Source organism: Triturus cristatus, chromosome 6, assembly GCF_964204655.1.
Source record: "Triturus cristatus chromosome 6, aTriCri1.1, whole genome shotgun sequence".
In the NCBI taxonomy this organism is placed as follows: Eukaryota; Metazoa; Chordata; class Amphibia; order Caudata; family Salamandridae; genus Triturus; species Triturus cristatus.
Window position 1 is genome coordinate 1904907354 of NC_140589.1, and position 20484 is coordinate 1904927837.

The following is a 20484-nucleotide window of genomic DNA, read 5'->3' on the forward strand; positions in this document are numbered from 1 at the left end:
GGGTTGTTGGTTGGAGGGCGGCTGCGCTTCTTCCTGGCTGCCTGGGTTCAGTCTTGTTCCGACGTCTGGGTGTTGGAGATCATTCGCCACGGTTATGTTCTGGAGTTTACGACTCCTCCTCCGGACTCCGGTGTTCGACCGACTCCTTGGCCTTCGAGTCGTGTGAAGCAGTCTCATCTTTCCCTCGGGATTCTGGACCTTCTTCGGAAGGATGCCATTCAGGAGGTTACTCCATCGGAGAGAGGGGTGGGCTTTTATTCCCTGATCTTTCTGGTTCCCAAAAACACGGGGGGTTTCCGCTTGGTTTTGGATCTACGGGTTATGAACAAATGGATGACCAGGATTCCCTTTCGCATGGAGACTTTGCAGAGGGTGATTCCTTTGGTGCTGCCGGGTCACTTCATGTGTACCCTGGATCTTCAAGATGCATATTACCATGCTCCGATCCATCCTCGGTCCCGCAGGTTTCTGCGGTTTTGTGTTCTGGGGCGTCATTATCAATTCATGGTGTTGCCATTCGGTCTCCGGTCGGCGCCGAGGGTGTTTTCAAAGGTGGTGGTGCCTTTGGTCGCGTGGCTTCATCTCCAAGGGGTAATGGTGTACCCATACTTAGACGACTGGTTGATCCATGCTCCATCTCGGGTCCTGTTGCTGGAGGCCAGGGAGGTGGTGTGCTCGGCGTTGCGGGCCCATGGTTTCCTGATCAACTTGCCCAAGTGTCAACTGACGCCGTCTCAGGACATGGTTTTTATTGGGGCCCGCTTCCGTTCGGATCTGAACCGAGTGTTCCTCCCCGAGCCTCGGGTTGTGACGTTGGTATCCCTTGCTCGTCGTTTCAGGGTGGGGGGTGCCTTTCCGGTGCGCCTTTGGTTGCGTCTTATGGGTCTGATGGCGGCGACTGTTTTTACGGTGGCCTGGGCGCGTTTTCATCTGCGCCCCCTTTGGGTGTACCTCTCGTCTCGCTGGGATCCCCTGTCCCGCGATTTGGATGTTCTGGTTCCTGTGTCTCTGGTGGTCCTCCCGGTTCTTCTTTGGTGGTCTGTGAGGGGTCATCTGTCATTGGGTCTGCCCCTGCAGTCTTCTCCTTCTCTGGTCTTGACGACGGATGCCTGCGCCTTGGGTTGGGGTGCGACCTTGGGGTCTCGCACCCTTCAGGGTCGGTGGTCCCTCATGGAGAGTCGCAGGTCATCCAACTGGAGAGAGCTCACGGCGGTGTCCCGGGCTGTGATGGGTTTTTGGGGACTGTTGCTCGATCGGAATGTGTTGGTGCGGTCCGACAATATGGTGACGGTGGCGTATCTGAATCATCAAGGGGGGATTCGTTCGGCCTCTTTGAATGCGGTGGTGGTCCTCCTGTTTTGTTGGGCGGAGAGCCATCTGCTGTCTCTGACGGGGGTTCATCTTCGGGGAGTGGACAACTGTGTGGCGGATGTCCTGAGTCGGTGCTTTCAGGATTCTCTGGAGTTGTCTCTCAACCCGGTTGCGTTTCGGCTTGTGTGCGGGAGGTTTGGGTGTCCCTTTCTGGACCTCTTTGCCTCCCGGCACAATGCTCAGCTCCCCCGTTTTTGCTCCCGGTTTCTGCAGGAGGATTGCTGGGGGGTGGACGCGCTGTCGATGCCTTGGCCGTCGCGTCTCCTCTATGCCTTCCCCCCCTGGCTCTGGTTCCCAGATTTCTGGCCCGTCTGTGTCAGGAGGATCGGGAGGTGGTGGCGGTCCTGCCGTTTTGGCCTCGAAGGTCCTGGTTTCCGACGGTGCGTCTTTTGGCGGTTCAGGGTCCCTGGTTTCTTCCCCTGTCTCCGTCTCCCCTTCGGTCTTCCCCGTCCCTGTCGCTTCTCCGGTTGCGGTTGTCGGTGTGGAAGTTGAGAGGCAGCGTTGGAGACGGCGCGGTTTCCCGGAGCATTTAGCGGTGGCTCTTCAGCGATCCCGGCGGCCTTCTACCCTCAAGGCTTATGATCGGCATTGGGGTAATTTTGATCGTTGGTGTTCGGCGTTGGGCGTCTCCCCTTTGTTCTGTTCCTTGCAGGTTGTCCTTCAGTTTTTGTGGGAGGGTTTCGAGAAGGGTTTGGCTGTGTCTACTCTGCGTGCCCAGTGGGCCGCTGTTCGGGCATTTCGTTCCCCGTGGGGGAATCTTTCCGATATTGAGGACTTGGTCTCTCGTCTTCTACGCAGTTTTACTGTTTCTCGACCTGTGCCTCGTCCTTCTTTTCCCCTGTGGGATTTGCCTTTAGTCCTTCGGGTTTTGATCAGTCCTCCTTTTGAGCCTTTGGATGAGGTGGATTTGAAATTTCTCACTCTCAAGGTGGTTTTCCTGGTGGCTGTCACCTCTGCTCGTCGTCTTGGGGAGTTGGGGGCCTTGATGGCGCGTGCTCCTTTTCTGTCTTTCACGGAGGGTGGGGTGGTGCTCCGACTTTATTCTTCTTTTGTGCCGAAGGTTTCTTCGCAATTTCACAGGTGCCAGGAGTTGGTGTTGCCTGCCCTGGGCTCTGTTTTGGATTCTCCTGGTGGTCCCCAGTGGTCCTTGTTGGATGTGTGCAGGGCTTTGCACATTTATCTTGACCGCACGGCGGTGTTTCGCAAGTCGGACTCCCTTTTTGTCTCCTTTGGTGCGGCTTCGCTTGGGAGTAAGGCTTCTTCTGTGTCCATCGGCCGTTGGCTGAAGCAAGTCATTTCCTTGGCCTACTCTCTGTCTGGTTCTCCTCCTCCTCCTTTGGGGGTTCAGGGTCGTTCTACGAGAGGGGTGGCTGCTTCTTGGGCGGAGGTTCGGGGTGTTCCTCTCTCTGAGATTTGCAGGGCTGCCACGTGGGCCTCTTCGAATACCTTCATCAGGCATTATCGCCTCCTCAATCTGTTGGGGGATGATGGAGGTTTTGCATTGGGGGTGTTGAGCTCTGTTCGCTCCTGATGTTTTTTTCTTCATAATTTCCAATAAATCTCTGGGTTTGTTTGCTATCCTGGTGGTTTGTTGTATTTTTTGGTATGAATGCCGGTGTTTGCTTTGGTATTTCTCACTTGTCCATGACGGTGTCGAGGACGGAGGGACCTGGGGGTAATGTCCTATTACTTACCGGTAATCTTCATTACTCCGGGTCCCGTAGTCCTCGACACCGTCATGACTTCCCTCCCTCCCTCCCTGTCTGCCAGCCTTCATTGGGGCTTGGTATTTCAGGAGGAATGCTGGGACCGGTACTCCTTATGTACTCCCAGTGGGAGGGGGGAGGATAGGTCCAGCATTCCTGCGTTCTTTTTTCTGTCAGTGAGATAGTTACATCTCACTTGTCCATGACGGTGTCGAGGACTACGGGACCCGGAGTAATGAAGATTACCGGTAAGTAATAGGACATTATGCGACGATAGAAGCAATCATCGTGTCGAGCTGCAGGCCTCCTCCCTCGCAGATGAATTAAAACTAAAAAGTCTATCCTGCGGAGCCAGTAAGTAATGCCTATCACCAGCGTTATGTTTGTCTACAATTTCAGCTTTTGAATGTATGATTATGCTAAATAAAGTTTTATCGTGTGGGGTCCATGGCTGCAGCTTTTCCTGTACTGCTGTTGGCTTTTAATTTTTTCGGAAGAACTGCAGTGTGGGCCCCACACGATAAAACTTTATTTTGCATAATAAGCCATTTGAATGCTTTGAAGACAGATATAACATTGAACACTAGTACACAGCTGATGGCAGAAAAACAAGACTATCTGAACGTGCCACTCGACGCAAAATTGCTTCGAGTGACACATTCAGGTAATCTTGTTTTTCTGTAATCAGCATTATGCCAGTGTTCAGTGTTATATTTGTCTACCAAGCATTCATGTGGCTGATTATGCGAAATAACATTTTATAGTGTGTGGGGCGCACGGCTGCAGCTCTTCTCCACTGCTGTTGGCTTTTAACTTTTGCAGCGAAATAAATCATTTTTAAAGTTAAAAGACGGCAACAGTGGCGGAAGAACTGCAGATGTGAGCCCCCCACACACTGTAAAACGTTATTTAGCATACTAAGCCATTTGAATGCTTTGAAGACAAAAATAACACTTAACACTGGCACAAAGCTGATGGCAGAAAAGCAAGATTACCTGAACGTGCCACTCGAGCCAAATTTGCATCGAGTGGCACGTTTAGGTAAACTTGATCTTCTGCCATCAGCAGTGTACTAGTGTTCAGTGTTACATTTGACTACAAAACATTGAAATGGCTCATTATGTTAAATAACTTTTTTATAATATAAGCCCACGGATGCAGTTCTTCCTCCACTGCTGCTGGCTTTTAAGTTAAAAAAAATAAAAGATGTATTTTGCCTTGAGTGGCACATTCAAGTAGTCTTGTTTTCTTCCATCGGCACATATTTTTGCAATGTTCTAAAGTAAAACTAGAAGTCCTACAACATAATGTGCTCTGCTAGTTCTTCAAAGCCTTGTACTGGCTAATGGTAGCACACATTATGGGTCCAATTGGCCGCTATTAAGGACAGCTCACCAACCTAGCCGTACCATAATGCTGCTACATAGACTGCACAGGCAGTCGTCACTTACTAGAGTGCAGGTTCCCATCCAATGGTGAGCTTAACTGAGTGTGGCGGAGTGGTTTTGGAAGTGGTGAGCTGCCAACTGGTAGTGTCTTGTACAACTGCCTCCTCTGCCAGTGTTTAATTGTTAGCCAAGACTACTTTGGATTCTGTAACGCCCTGAACGTCTCAGGATCGTTTAACAGACACGATAATGAGGACGCAACCACTTGTGAAGGGTTAGTTATTTTAATGAAGGCAAAAATAATACAAAGAATAAACAAAAGTTATAGTCACTGGAATCCTCCAGGCTAAGTACGTTACCAGCCCACAGCACGGATGGTCCTAACCGTCCTCTGCATATACGCCGATCCCGGCGTATGCCAACAGAGGGCAGAAATGAAATGGCCGACAATGCCAATCGGTAGGCTGTGAGGGGCACGAAGAGTGTTGGGGAGAATCGAGGAGTCAGGGAAACACCCAGCCGGGGTCTCTACCTGAAGGGAGCAGCCGCTCAACCTCTTCCTCAGACTGCACCGGGACGCGGAGTCACCTCCTGGTGATGCGTCACCGATACCCCAATCAAAAGCAAGAAGCTTGAACCGAGAGCAGCCGCTCGATCGATTCTGTGGACTTCCGAGTCTGTAACGCGGCAAACACCACCTGGTGTGCGTTACAGCTGGCAGTCCCTGTATCTCTGGTTGGGCTGGGAGTTACGACTCCAACCAGCAAAAGCGCCACTGCGCTTTGACTCAGCCGAGTCAAAAAGCGAAGCTCAATGGTTGACCGGTAGAGCTTCCGGGTCCTTCACAGGTGACGATGGGGCAAGACACGGCCCAGGGAGTAACGACTCGACCTACCTCCGTTCTTGCCTTACTGGAGCACCACTCCGGAACACTGCTCTTCACGAAGCAGGTACGTCGGTGTAAACACAATATCCGACAGTGTTGTACCTCACGGTTCCTCCCTTTATAGGGCGTGTTTTCCTTGAGTTATGTAACAGCTCTCCTGTTTACATAAGGGCGTGTTTTCCTTGAGTTATGTAACAGCTCTCCTGTTTACATAAGGGCGTATTTTCCTTGAGTTATGTAACAGCTCTCCTGTTTACATAAGGGCGTGTTTTCCTTGGGTTATGTAACAGCTCTCCTGTTTACATAACCTCTCAACCGCTAAGCATCCTGGGGGATGTAGTCCGTTTTCGCTGGTTACCGTTTTCTTCCCCTCGAAAGACAGGAATTCTTGACAGATTCAGAGAAATAGGTGGGCGGAGCCAGTTGAAGAAGTGGGTGGAGCCGGGGACGTGGGTGTGGCCTTCTACAAAAATTTGAGCACATGGACTTAATATTTTACAAATTAAGCACTGACTGAATCTCAAATGCTTTGCGGGAAGCAGCTTGGTTCTAGCCGATATGTGACTGCAGGAAGTGCACGGCCCAACCAGTCTAAGGAGCTGCAGGAACGGTCCCGGAGCTTTGCCAACAGGAGCACCCCCAGTGACCCCATCACCAGTGCGGGCCCTGTGGGGCTGACCCCTCCGTACAGGGCGGTGCCTCTGCCTTCCTTTACACGCCACTGGCTGATGCTGGCGTTTGAACGGAGAGGCACCGCACGCGCAGGAAGTTATGACGGGGTGTGCAGGAAGGGATGCCAGTTCATGCTGAGGTGGCAGTGGCACTGGCAGGGTGGTGCCACAGTTTGTATGGGCAGGGAGAGGGACAGAGGTGCGCTTTGGCTGTTAGAAGTCCAGATGGTAGGTATGTGCAGTGAGCGGACCGGGAGTAGACGCTGTGTGCAGTGAGGGACTTGGGGAGTAAAACATGCATGCAGTGAGACCTGGAGGAAGGAGTAGCAGCAGGTGGATACAGTGGGAGGCTCGGGACTCGGCAGACGGTGTGTGCAGTGAAAGGCTTCAGATCAGCCAGTGCACGTGTTCTGCGAGAGTCTCCGGATTATGTGTCCAGTGAGAGGATCCACAGTAGACTGTGTGTGCAGTGAGGTTCTCGGGATTAAACGATGACGATGTGTGCAGTGAGAGCCGCAGGAGTAAAGTGTGCGGCTTAGAAGCAGGCAGTGCGTGCACTCCGTGCAGTGAGAGAGCGCGTCATAGAACAGGGAGGGGCTCCGACTCTGGAGCAGATCATGTGTGCAGTGAGGGGCTCCTGAACAGATCGTGTGCAGTGAGGGGCTCCTGAACAGATTGTGTGCAGTGAGGGGCTCTCGTGTGCAGCGAGGGGCTCCTGGGTAGATCGTGTGCAGTGAGGGGCTCCGGACTCAGGGTCCGACCTTTAACACCAGGTCTGCCGAGTCCTGGGGTTCAGATAAGGGACAAGGCTCCCCTGCACCTGCGTCGTGTCCTTTGAAACCACGGCTGCAGCCGCCTTCTTCCGGCAACAAACCCACCCCTGCCGGAAAGAGGAGCTGCGGCCAAACACACTAAAGGGAGAGGCACTCCCGGGCACAAAAATGGGAAGGAGTGCGGCGAGTGTTACACCCCCCACTGCACTCTCAGCCCTGCCCTGCCGATTGCCCTGAACGGCGCTCTGCTCACCGCGCCCTGGGACAATATCGCCTCCTTTGAAACGCATTCGTATTCTCCGTAGGTAAGGCAACGCCCCCTACGCCCCTTAATACCAGCCGCCACGAGCACCAGTTACATTACACAAGGGTACATTTATTTTTGTTAGGGGGAGGGTAAGCGATTCGCCCAGAATCACAGGAGATGGAACAGATGCCGAAACTCCAACCTGGTCTCCCAACTCCAGAATCAGCTACTCAGGCCCTTACGCCACAATTACATCGCAGACAGAAGGGGGAAACAAAACCCCTCTCACTCTGTACCTTCCCCGGCTCCAGTCCTCCCACACCGACAACTCACCTGCAGCAGATCACACCGCGCGCTCACTTCACGCAGCACTTCGGAATGAAAGTAACTCCCTGGCTGGCATCCAGGGCTTGTGTGGTCGCCCCACCCCTGCCATTACTAGTGACGGCAGAAGTGTGGCATGGGGAGGGGTCAGACGGGGGCAGCCTCGGCACACCTTCCAATCACCCCCACCCGACACGGTGGTAAGAGGTTTCAGGACGGAGGGATAAGGGGCGGAGCCTACAAAATGTTTTGTCTTTATTGAAAAACAATTCAGGAGATACATTGTGTACATTAAGGCCGAGCTTCTAACACGCCCCCAGCCTCCCTCACACTCTGATTGACAGGCGTGAGTGAGCCCGGGTCATTTCGAAAGGAGAAACAGAGATATGTTCGGCGGCTGCTGGGGGGGGGGGGGAACAGGGACAAGAAAAGCTGAAAACAGCCCCCAGAGAGCGCTTGCGATGCGGATATTTTACCCTCTCACAGCTGCAGCTCTGCCACGGGCAGTACAATACTCCTGGCTGTGAGAAGAGGATACAAACAAGCATTGGCGCTGTGATTACAGACTGTAAAGCATAGCTGCCAAGGGTTCAGATTTGCTGTGTGTGACATTTTCATAATTTCAGTGCAATTGTGAGTGACATTTCATTGACCACGAGTGACACTTTCTTGCGAGCAAAACCGAGCAATGAAGACGATTGAGACAAAAATATTAGAAATTAGACCCGTCTGAGCAACAAGAAACTCTAAAAAGATGGTAAAACTGCTGCTACACTCCAGAAATGGAAGGACGCAAACCAACCTGACACATGGACCCCAAACAGGCCACTTGTTACTGGTAGAAAGTCTTAGCTTCTGCTCCAGCGGGAAAGGGTACATTTACATATCCTCCCTGCGTCACAGACCCGTCATCACACTAACTCATTCACGCACACATCCATTGGTGGGGCCCATAACACCAACACTCATACGTCTCACTCGAATCTGCACACACTAACTCATTCACGCACGCATCCATTGGTAGGGCCCATAACACCAACACTCATATGTCTCACTTGAATCTGCACACACTAACTCATTCACGCACGCATCCATTGGTGGGGCCCATAACACCAACACTCATACGTCTCACTCGAATCTGCTCACACTAACTCATTCACGCACGCATCCATTGGTAGGGCCCATAACACCAACACTCATACGTCTCACTCGAATCTGCACACACTAACTCATTCACGCACGCATCCATTGGTGGGGCCCATAACACCAACACTCATACGTCTCACTCGAATCTGCACACACTAACTCATTCACGCACGCATCCATTGGTGGGGCCCATAACACCAACACTCATATGTCTCACTCGAATCTGCACACATTAACTCATTCACGCACGCATCCATTGGTAGGGCCCATAACACCAACACTCATACGTCTCACTCGAATCTGCACACATTAACTCATTCACACACGCATCCATTGGAGGGCCCATAACACCAACACTCATACGTCTCACTCGAATCTGCACACATTAACTCATTCACGCACGCATCCATTGGTGGGGCCCATAACACCAACACTCATACGTCTCACTCGAATCTGGACACAGGAGAAGAGAAGCGCTGGACATGTGGGGGGTACCTTATTACCTATAGAAAGAAATATTTACAGTATTTACATATTATACATCTGCACTTATAGAATCCTAACTTTAACATCAATGCACTCCACCACTTGGTCGATGGACCAATTAGTTGGACTGGTTGATGGTGATTTAGAACCAGCGAAAACACATTTAAAGTCTCAGAATCTTTAATTAATACCCTTTAAAGAAGCACAAACTCGTTCTCTATTAATAAATGTTTAATTTATCTAATCAATTCACCTTCATTGGCATGATCGTTATTATAATCAATCAAAATCTTAATAACATTGGCATAAATCAGTATGACAATTATATTGACCTAATCTCTGATTTTGGCGACCATTCTCCCACAACCCATTAGCCCTGCAAAAATCAAATCTCTTTCGATGTAACCCTCCAATCGAATGCAGGCTACAACCCCAATCAATCCGGGAAAAAGTTATTTCGCTCAGCACGACGCAGTCCCAAAGGTCTGCGGGGACCCAGCACTCGTGCAAGCAAATCGGTCACCGGGATTCGGATCACACTCCTGGAACGCAACCACCCACCCCTTCTAGTAACCCCCTCTTATAATGAATTTTGGGTAACATGCTACATTTGCTACATTGGAAATGGCTCTCATCGGCCAAGCCATCAAAATTTGCAATTTCAGACCGTATTCACAAAGTTCCTTGTTTCTCATGCTCTACTGAAGATGTCATCCCATGGTTGGGACAGTTCTCAAGCGAAAGGGTCCGAAGTATCAATATTTCGGCTGTTAGGGACAGGTGTCCTTTGTCTTCTCTGTCAGTCACACTAGTCGGGCTTTGGCAGTCCTCCACGTTCCTATCCTTGACGAGGAACACTGTGACTCGGTCAAAGGACGCCTGGAGATCTTCAGTGCCATCCGAGTCTGCGCAGTAGACATCGCGCTCACACGACGGTGGCCACTTCTGAACTCCATTTTGGATGTCGCGGCCTAGTAGGCCCGATTACCAACTTAAGCGAAATAAACATAAAGAATAATTACTATACGGAAATGAAGATTCTAATGTTTAAACCCACACTAATCCCTTTATATATTAGTATTTTCCTAGTTTATAGCAACATTTAAAGAAGTAATACTTACCATTTCATCCCAGCAGGAACGCAAAACATCACAAAAGCAATATAAACCATGCAATTTTCTATATCAACACAATCTACCGTTAATATGCGTACCACAGTTATTCATTAGGATAATTTGCCATGCAATTTGCAATTAGTCCCGCGTGAAATTCGTGTTTATTAAGGTGGTGTTTGATTAATTAGACCACGGCAAACAATTAATACACGTTAATAGTTAGAAAGTTACGTAATTAGTACTTTATCATGCAAAATAGAGAAGGTATACAACATTTTGTTTTACCTGCTCCACCAATCCCCCCTTTGGTGATTTTTAATATCACCACAAATCCCCCTAAATTTCAATTAAAATTTTTATGGAAATTATGTCTCAGTTCCCTTACAACATGTTATGTTACATCACTGTTTCCCCATCTCAACCTCCTTTGCTTTCTTATACATACTTTCTTTCCATTCTTCCAGTTCTATATCTCCCATTTCTCTTTCCTTTCTTTCTTTCTCTCTTTTTCTGGTTACTTCTCTTTTTATTTTATTTTGTAAGTATGTTACCATGGTAGATCCAGAATGAGCTGACTAGGTTTCTGACCAAGTTTCCGATCTCTATCAGCTGCTATAATGGCAGTCCAATCTCCTCCCAAATCAACAGCATGATCCTGTTTCCAGGTAAGTCGCCACATATCTGGTGGCAGGATCGTACCAAAAAAGACATATCGATATCCGCTAAAGTCGTGATACAGGAATCAATGGCTGCCTATACATGATCATAAAATCCCCTAGGATTTTTCCTTATGTCTGGTAAGAAGGCTTTTAAAGTAAGTACATCCATCCCTTTCCAGGGCGTATATATCCAATTGTATAAAAAATGGGCTATAGCATTGGGACCATTAGGGTCATCATTATCTGCGTTCCCTCTTTCAGGAATGAACTGTGGCGCAGCTTCCCTCATACGTCTTTATTCAAGGAGAGGAAGAGAGTTCATTAAATTATCCAATTATCATTGCAATAGCATTATTAATTCTATCTACAGGGAAGGCCCCGATCTGACACTGTCTGTTAATTGCTCTAACATCATCCGGGCCATTTCGCCCTGTAGTCATCTCCCATTGAACCATAAGTTGATGAGAGAGCTTATTTATAAGACAAAGACACTCGCCTTCAGATAAATCCTGAATCTGGTTTATCATGTCTTCTGCTTCTATTTCTAAATCACTTCACCAATTTAATACCATCAATCTTATCGCATCCTGGCGAAACTGAGGTACAGTAGAGCGAAGAACTCGAGGGGTTAGAACAGATGCAGAAAGTACAGAATCATTAGACATTTGAAGTGCAGTGGCCTGAGGTGGAGGAGCAGAGGCTTGGGATGGGGGCGCAGAGGCTTGGGATGGGGGTGCAGTGGCTTGGGTTGGGGGTGCAGCGGCTTGGGATGGGGGTGCAGTGGCCTGAGGTGGAGGCGCAGAGGCTTGGGATGGGGGTGCAGTGGCTTGGGTTGGGGGTGCAGTGGCCTGAGTTGGAGAGGGTAAAGAGTGTACCGGTACTGGTTGAAAAATAAGGGGCTGAACAACCGCAGGCAAAGGAGGTGGAACCGGGGGTACAAGGGGGACAACATTCAATGGTGCAGGGGGAAGAGGTGTTAATGGTACATATGGGGGTGGGGGTCGTCAATCCATCAATATCTGAATCCACATCTTCTTGGTGGACCTGAACTGCTACAGTTGGTCTAAGTATATATTCCTTAGATATTAATAATCTATGCTCACTATCTAAACATTCCTTTTTCTCCTGAACTTCCTTATCCTTCAATTCTTTATACTTCTGATACTCTGTTTTCCTTTCCTGTTTCCTTTGTACCTTCTCTGCCTTGAGCTGCCGCTCCCTCACTTCTTTTCTCCACATACGCAAACTGTCAAACATAGCCGGCCTAACTTTCTTTAAAAACAATAGTTTCTCTAAATACTCGAGTTTGTGAGGGTCCATGGTTCCCTCTAATGGCCATTCTAACTGGGATCCCCTTTTGTATATTTGTTCCACGATGCATTTATACATGATGGAACAAATACCATATTTGATGCACATCTCAAAATTTGGCATACCTTCTGGTGGCGCCAGATAACTTGCTTCCAATATGCTCTGCTTATCGCAGCAGCAGCAACAAAACTTCCAAAGAGTGCTAATCACAGGCATGTTATATAAGATTTAAAAAAACATATAAACAGAGAGAACTAAAAAATATTCTCACATTACCTGTAAGAAAAAATGTTAGCAAAAACAAATCGCAAGTTCCAAATCAGAGTCTAAGTTTCAAAATACCAAACAGATCCTAGGTTTCAAAATTCCAAACAGATTCCGAATGGAGTACCAATTCTGAACGGAAATACCAAGTTAAGACGAATATCAAGTCAAGCAAATACCAAACAAATCCTAACCAAATGAACCGGTTCAATACAGATTTACCTCATGCATAGTCTTTGCCTCCCACCTGTCGATCCTCGCTGATCCAAAGAAAATCACCAACCGAAGGCCCCAGTCAAGGCTAGCAGCCGCCAGGAAGATCAGAGTTGGAGAGCAGAAAAATCACCTTGGACCACGAGCAACACTAATCTCATCGGGTGGGGCGCTTCCTCAGCGAAGTTCGTCTTACCGACCTGATCTCCTGCCCTGGTCCGACTGCAAGCGCTTGATGGGGACCCACGTTTGAGCGCCAATTTGTGGATCAGATTAATTAATAACCTGCTGGTGCAGGGATCACCACTTCACCATGGGTTCTTATCAAGTAAGGAGGAATCAACAGTGGAGCGAAGTACAAACCATAGGTAATTTATTAAGCATTCAGAATGGGTCTCCGTCCAACGAGCACCATGGAGTTACTCAAGGAAAGGAGCACGCTTGAAAAATGGCTACATGGATTTTTATAGGGAAGATCACAAACAAGGAACGCCCAGAGGTAAATAGAACTTTGAAAAGAACACACAAATGAGCTAAGGCAAGAATCTGACAGCCTCGGTGTCTTGTGCAATTTCTACGTTTTAAGGCTGAACAACAAAATGTGCTATTCTGAGTAGACTTTACTTAAGGATTAACTATTGCCTAAACACCTTCGAGCAAGCTGACTCTGCATGTTTACGCAGCCTACAATGTCTCAACTTTAGCTTCGTGGCCTAATGTTTATGCAGGTGGCGTCAGGGACAGAATCAGGAAGAAAACAGGTCAAAGGTGAGTATGGATGAGGCATAGCACTCTAGGAGTGCACCCACCCAGCCCCAATACACTAAAACCTGTCTGGAAGGTGGTTACACCTCCCTGTGACAGGATGCCTATTGTTGAGCCTCCTCCACTGCGAGTTTCAGTCAGCAGCAGGAGGGCAGCCCAGTGTCTGTGCTGGTGGCATCCATTTTGTGATGCCAGGGCTCTTCAGGATTCTACCGTGTTTCCACAGTAGGTACATGTCTATCCCTCTAGAAGGGTGGGATCATACTCCCACACCAGTTACTGGTGTGGGGGTATGATTCCAAAGCGTTTGACACCAAACATGACATGTTTTGATGCAGCCATCCCAAAGTTAGCATTTACCGCTAGGTTATAATGCACTTAAGAGTATATGGTTTAACCGCATCCGCAAACAGCTACAGAGAATGGACTCTGAGAGCTGCAGAGGGGCCCTGCATAGGCAGAGGCACCCCTCACATAGAAACCAAGCACCCTGCCCTCAGGATTGATAGGGCCTGCCTTAGGGGTGACTGATAGGTTTATATGTGTGTGTAAGGTGAGATATAGGGAACCTATACCTCAGTGAGGAGTGCTAACACTACCTCACCCAAGCTGCAGTAGCAGGCCTATGGAGTCAGATTTAGTCTGCTTCCCAGGGGTGGCATAATACATGCTTCAGCCCCTGGTAGGCCTGTGATGTACCTATGCCCTCGGTACCTAACGTACCATATACTAGGGGCTCATAAAGTACTACAGTATCCAATCACTAGTGCATCTAATATGCACTCCAAGTTGTTTAGAGAGAACAGAGAGGCCTGGGCCCTGATTAGCAGGGACCCAGCCAGACTATAGCCAGAAACCAGTGTAAACATCAGAAAAAAAGTGGGGGCAACATAAGTGCAGATCCTACTCTCCTACAGGTTTGAACTCCCACTTTTAAGGGGGGCAGGGCACTGTAGTGTGATTGATTATATTTTTGTCTCTGGTTGCCTGTTTGCCACACTCTTAGACTTCAAGGTTCTAAAACATCATTTGAGCGACCACAACCTGTTGACTGCATCATTTTATTGGGATAATACAGCGCTGAGCTCTACACCCGCTTATAAGGTGCCCACCACACTGCCTGATCAGGGTCGAAGGATAAAGTGGGCCAGCAGTGTTCCATCAGCCTTTGCCCAAAATGTGATTGTTTCGTGTCATGCTGATTTCCAAACCTGTCTGTCAGATGTAGAGCCACCAAAGAGAATTTTGGCGTAATTTACTAATATCTGCAGGTTTATTAAGTCTGCACTCCTTAAAATCGTTGCTTCGCCGGTCACCTGTGTGGTTAGATGATTTGATAGGCAATGCTCCAGAGCCCACAAGGACCTCTGGAATCTCTTGCATGCTAACCCCGTTGCCAAGAAAAAGTTAAGAAGGCCAGGGCGACCTTTTAGAAAGCCTGTAAGGATCGTAAAGCCCAAATCAAAGAAGAGATGTGGGACAAGTTGGTGATGGCTAGTCAGCAGCACAGAAGCGCTACCTTCTGGAGTGTCATAAACCCGTCCCTTTTCCATGAAGACCATCTTACCAAGCAGGCATGGACTTCCCATCTCAGGCCTGGGTGGATCATTTTAGGGCCATTTATGGCCTCGAGGCAGAGACGGAGCCTGTAGATGGCCCCCGGACAGAGTGTAACTTAACTTTTGGCCTGTTGGAGATCAGAGCTGCTATTTCCCAGTTGCCTTTAAACAAGACACCAGGGCCTGATGTGGTACCGGGTGACCTATACATGGATTGCATAGACTTGTGGGCCCCGATACTGACACTGCACTTAAACTCTGCTGTATCTAGTCATGATAGTCGTGATATTGAACCTTATCTGGCTTGGGACATACCCCGCATCGAACGCCGATTTTTGACCTATTTTAGATTACAGTTATTTCACCGACTGGTCCCTTTTAACCAGGGTTGTTCTAAATACTCAGATTTTCCCCCACTGCAACTGCGATAATACATTGATTAACAACACATTACAAGTGGTTATGTTTTGCCCAAAATAGAGTTACCTGTGACAAAAATTCATATGCCCAATTTTATTACCGCTCAATTTTAACCAAGTTAGGTCAGTCCTATTTTTTTTTTACAGCTGCTGAATTCACCTTTTACCTGCTTTTTATATGTTTGCTTTCTGGTGGGAGTTTTAAAATATGAATGACTATCGCACTGATATTTTGTATGTTGTTTTTAAATGATCTGCCTTTTGTGATTTCATCTATAAAATCAAATAAAGATTATGATGATGATGACATATTTGTATGCTTGCAACCTGAACCCCTCCTCTAGATGCGAGGGGGCATCTTGGCCTTAAGGTTTTTAAAAACAGTGAGCAACTATTCCCATAGAGGAATACATGAAAATGTGCGCAGGCCCACACCACAGCTCCGGCTAAGAGTAGGCATGTTCAGTTTCAGATAGGCTTCGACTGGCAAAGGCCACAATGTGTCTCTGTACATTTGGGTGATGTTAGACTTGGAATCTTTGGCATGTTTCCCTTGAGTTTTTGCTTTCTGCCCTCCTGGTTTTGACTCTGTTTTTGCTGGCGTGGTGTTTCTGCGCACTTTTCGCACTGCTGATCAGTGGTAAACTGCAAGTGCTCCTGTGGTAGAGTATGTTATGGATTGGTGTTTCCATGATTGGCTGTTTGGTTTCTTCTCAGCCCCTAGTAAAGTGCACTGAGTGTGCCAGGACCTGGAAATCAAATGCTGCACATTGGCCTACAGCACAGATTGTGCCACCCACGTGAATAGCCTGGAAAAGGTAGCTCAGACCTGCCATTGCAGAGTCTGCGTGCAGTTTGTAACTGTCATGTCGACTTGGCCCGTGCACAAACTGGACAGTCCCTAACCTTCCCTTTTCTTACATGTCAGGCACCTGTGGAAATATGGATTTTTCTGGTCAGTTATGTCCCCTATCTTGGACCCCAACGGTTCTATGTGCATGTCACAAGTACATGTATGTTTCCCTCCAGTTCCAGTTATGAAGACGCAAATACATGTGCGTCCACCGTCAACATGTCCTCTGTCAGATCCGCCATGAATAGGCCGGATATTCCATTCCTAAATATGAAAGGCCACCGGCTTTGTATGGTTCACTTATGCCATTTTACAGTCCAGGCAAGTAGGCCCTGATTCTGTCATCAAACTCCTCTTGCCTTCTGCCTCTGAAAGCTCCAGTTTGAGCCTGCATCTGTGACCATGAACTTTGTCTCATTCTCTGCGCGGCTCACGAAGCCTGACATCAGCCTATTCTCTGCCAAGAACTGTATTTCACCTTCGAATTATCTGCTTCACTCCTTAGCCGATGCATTCCTGTCTAGCGGCTTAAGTAAACATTCTTCCAGCTACTGAGCAAAGGCTCGGCCTCTCCGTCCTCATGCAAGTAATTCATAGCCCTGTTACCAGGGAATATTCCTACCCCCTCGCATTCAGTGTAGACACTTAGACGCTTGTACACGCACGCACAGTCAGTATAGAATAGATTCTGTCCGAGAGTCCTTCTTTTGTGGATAACATAGTTCTTTAAACATAGGATGTTAGATATGATTTGGGATTAGGTTGACTTGACCCCCCAGACTTTTTGTCTCCACATGTAGAGCTAAATGTCAAGTCCCCTTCACCCCCTAGTTACACGTCAATTACACGTCATGCTGCTGCGCGCGCATCTATGCCAAATATTATCTTATAGATCCACCTATATGTGACATCATAACCAATTATGTTCCTTTTTACTCCTTATTACACCCATTTTTCGGTTACGCAGGTAAATCGTCAATTTCCTTATCAATTGTTACGCCTACTGCATTCGCTTCATTGTAATGTATGTACTATAAAAATCACTTTGTGTCAATAAAGTATGTACTTCACTTCCTGAACCTCCGTGGTGATGGAACTTGGAGCAACCGATTATAATCGATTATTGGAATAAAGCCCATTCCGATCCTCAATTACCACGGATTCTGCCTCTCATTTTATTGAGCTATTTTATTATGTTTCTGTATCAAATTAAGTCCCGGTAAAGGAATTTTATTTACCACATGAATGGCGCCCGAACAGGGACACTTTCTCATCTCACGCGCCGGCGGTGAGTTGCAGGCCCGGTCTCCTGCCACAGCTGGACGGACAATAACGCGTACCAGCAGGATTTCCTGTATCTCCCTCCGGTCAAGCGGGGGCGACTGAGGCTGCGATCAACACCCAGACGAGGCGGTGAGAAGTGCGAAGTATCCCGACCAGAGCCTAGCTGAGAGAGCAAGATCCGAGGTATACAGAGACCCACCAGTTCGAAATCGAGTCCAGTGTCCGACGAGTCGAGTCCAGTTCGGCCCAAGTTCAAGTTACCGAGGCCTTCCGTTTCCGAAGCTACCCGGTGAGTACCATTACTGGGGAGGCATTTCTGACGTGCACATAGGTTGTGCCGGTCAAGACGGGTTTGGGTACACAAATCCGGTCTGCACTGTTTTAGCAGTGTATCTGTACTGTTTAGCAGTATATCAAGTATTCCGAAGTATCTAGTTATTGTTAAGAATTATCTTGGTGATTAGTTATGCAGACGATCACCATTGTTGTTTTATTTTAAAGGTTAAAAATGTGTTTAACGTTTAATGTTTAATGTGTTAAACGTCCTGCATATTGTGGTATGAATGGTTGTTCATTATTGTGCTTTTGTATTAAGTGTGTTCATGATTAAGTATCGGATCAGTTGTCAATATGCCGCTCTTTTCGAAATTAAGACAGATCACTACTAGAAAAGGGGTACTCGAAGAAGCCGTCCCTATTCCTCCTAGGGACACTCCAGGGCACTTCATGTATCACAAACATGGCTTAGACGCTATATTATTTCTTGATTTATGGGTAGACTACACCAAGGGATTACCAGAAAGTCAGAGGTGGCCCGCAGCGGGGACCTGGGATGCAGAGTGCATCATGAAAGTCGAGGAAGAGTTATGGAAAAGGAAAGTCAGACAGTCACAGAAAGACGCCGTTGAGTTATGGCGTAAAGAATCTCATAGACGCACAGAAAAGGCACTCCGACAGGAAGAAAAGAATAAAGAGAGTTCAAATAAAGTTCGAGAGAATCTATTACTTGAGGAAGGTATCCGAGTGAAATCAGAACAAGTAGATAGGCAAAGAAATGCCCTTATGAGTGGTATGTATCCCCTTCTAGCCGAAGGATTACCTAAGGCTACTCCAGAGATACCGAAAGACTTGTCACCCCCATTATTCCCAATTAAGGTACACCCTAAGGGGCATCCTAGAACCGCAGAAGATGTTTTTCTTTCCTCATATTTAGATGACGCAGCTCCCGAGTATGCTAATTCCGCCCCACATAGACCGCATACCAGGGAGGTCCAACGCCAAGATCCAGTACCCGTATCCCTACAGCAACAAATCGAGTCACAAGTTCCGGCAAGCACATCTGTTTCTGCATCTGTTCCTACAGCTACTTCTATAGCTGTGTCCACACCTGTAGTTGCTGTGTCACGTTCAACAAATCCTTTCACACCCGACACCCCAGATGGGGCCACGGGAGGTGCTACCAATATTTTTTCTACGCCACCCAGAATAAATAAACTTACTTTTCAAGAGTCAGCACATTCACGTACACCCAAACTCATAAGTGCCCGTACGCTGAAGGAACTTCTTATAGATTGCAGATATGACCCTGTGCCCGGTAAAGAGGTCGAAATGACCCTGGCATCATTACGTATCAGACGAGCCGCGGTGTATTTAGGGAAGTTACCAGGAATGACTGCGCATCTAGATAAAATATATCATTTTGTCCAAACAGGGCGAGATCCAGAATGTATTAACAGAGCTATGGAATACCAGAAAGTAGAGATACAGGGGGAACTGTTACGTTTCCTCATAAACTGTGTGATCAGAAATCAAGACCGACCGGGGGTAGACCCGGAAGCAATGCAAATTCTTACAAGATGGAGCCAGAATATATCAGAAGGGAGACATGATAAGCAAAATTGTATAATAGCCATGTGCCGAAAGATCCGTAAAGAGATAGAACGCCTACACGAAGAAAGATTAGAGGCAAACGAGTTCGAACAAAGCGAGGAAGAAGGGTCAGGACTGCCCGCGGGACAGTCGGACACCATAGCCTATGTAGGTAGAGGAAGATCTTGTAATAGTAATAGATGTCTTACTGACTCGATACGTCCGATATGTCCAGATAATAACAGGAATTTCCAAATACCTATAATTAATATAAGGTCTAACGAGCATTCGTTCCAAACCGCCGACAAACTACTCCGAGAACGAAGGGGTTATCATTTTCTCGATTCTATGGATGAACAAGATTTAGCCAGGGCAGCTGTCCATTGGGTGGACAGTCCCGGAAAATATAGTGATGATACAGTAGTACGCACATTTTTGAATCTCACCCCAGATGAACAGAGGTTAGTTGGGATTTATATGATTCAACAACTCATTATACTATATCGGAGTCAGCGTTCGGACCCTGGTCCCTTACCTGACATATTGACTGAATTGCTTATGAATAAATGGAGAGGTGCAAGTACTAAATTAATTAAAGAAATTCTAGAATCAAGAAAGCAGTATATTCTTTTTGTATGCGCAGAGCATGTCTCATTGCCCGTCAAGGAAAGAACCACGTATCACATGGATAGACAGAATCCCTTACGAGAAGTGCACCCAATAAAAGGCGAGGACAACGAGTTTAAGCGCGTATTTGTATATACGCCCATATCAAAAATAGAATTGTTACAAATGAAGAAAGTGGTACCCAGTCATGACAAAGATCCAGCGGGTTTTCACCGAGAAATTAAAGACATGTTACTCATGGGAGAGTATACCTATCCCGACATTATGACAATATTAAAGGTATTGATGCCTGCTGGCATTTATGAGAAACTCAAGGAAAAAGAGTGGGAGGTAGGAGACCAAAAGATAGAATGGTCAGTGTTAGAAGCGGAAGAAAAGGCCCGAACTGCAGGAGCAGGACTTGGGGATAAAACTAAAGCATTACCAGGTTTATTAGTACAGGTACTGCCACGTTTATTAACTACGAAAAAGGAAGATTGGGGTACAATTTCAGCCTGTAAACAGAAGCAAGATGAAGACACTAGTGATTACTATGCCCGATTCGAAAA

At 47.5% G+C, this 20484-nt stretch overlaps 1 protein-coding gene across 4 annotated transcripts in view; it reads right to left on the bottom strand.

Annotated features, from left to right (window-relative positions):
• LOC146822391 (uncharacterized) overlaps positions 1-20484 on the bottom strand; it is a 420322-nt gene that overhangs the window by 48824 nt on the left and 351014 nt on the right. For 2 of the 4 annotated variants that reach the window (XR_014963276.1, XR_014963280.1), the window contains one exon: positions 9257-9989. The exons of 1 other annotated variant lie outside the window; for it this stretch is intronic. The gene's annotated coding sequence lies outside the window, so the exon portion shown is untranslated. Of the gene's footprint in view, positions 1-9215; positions 9990-20484 lie in introns of those variants that run through there. One more of the 4 variants, XR_014963275.1, reaches the window with a different exon arrangement.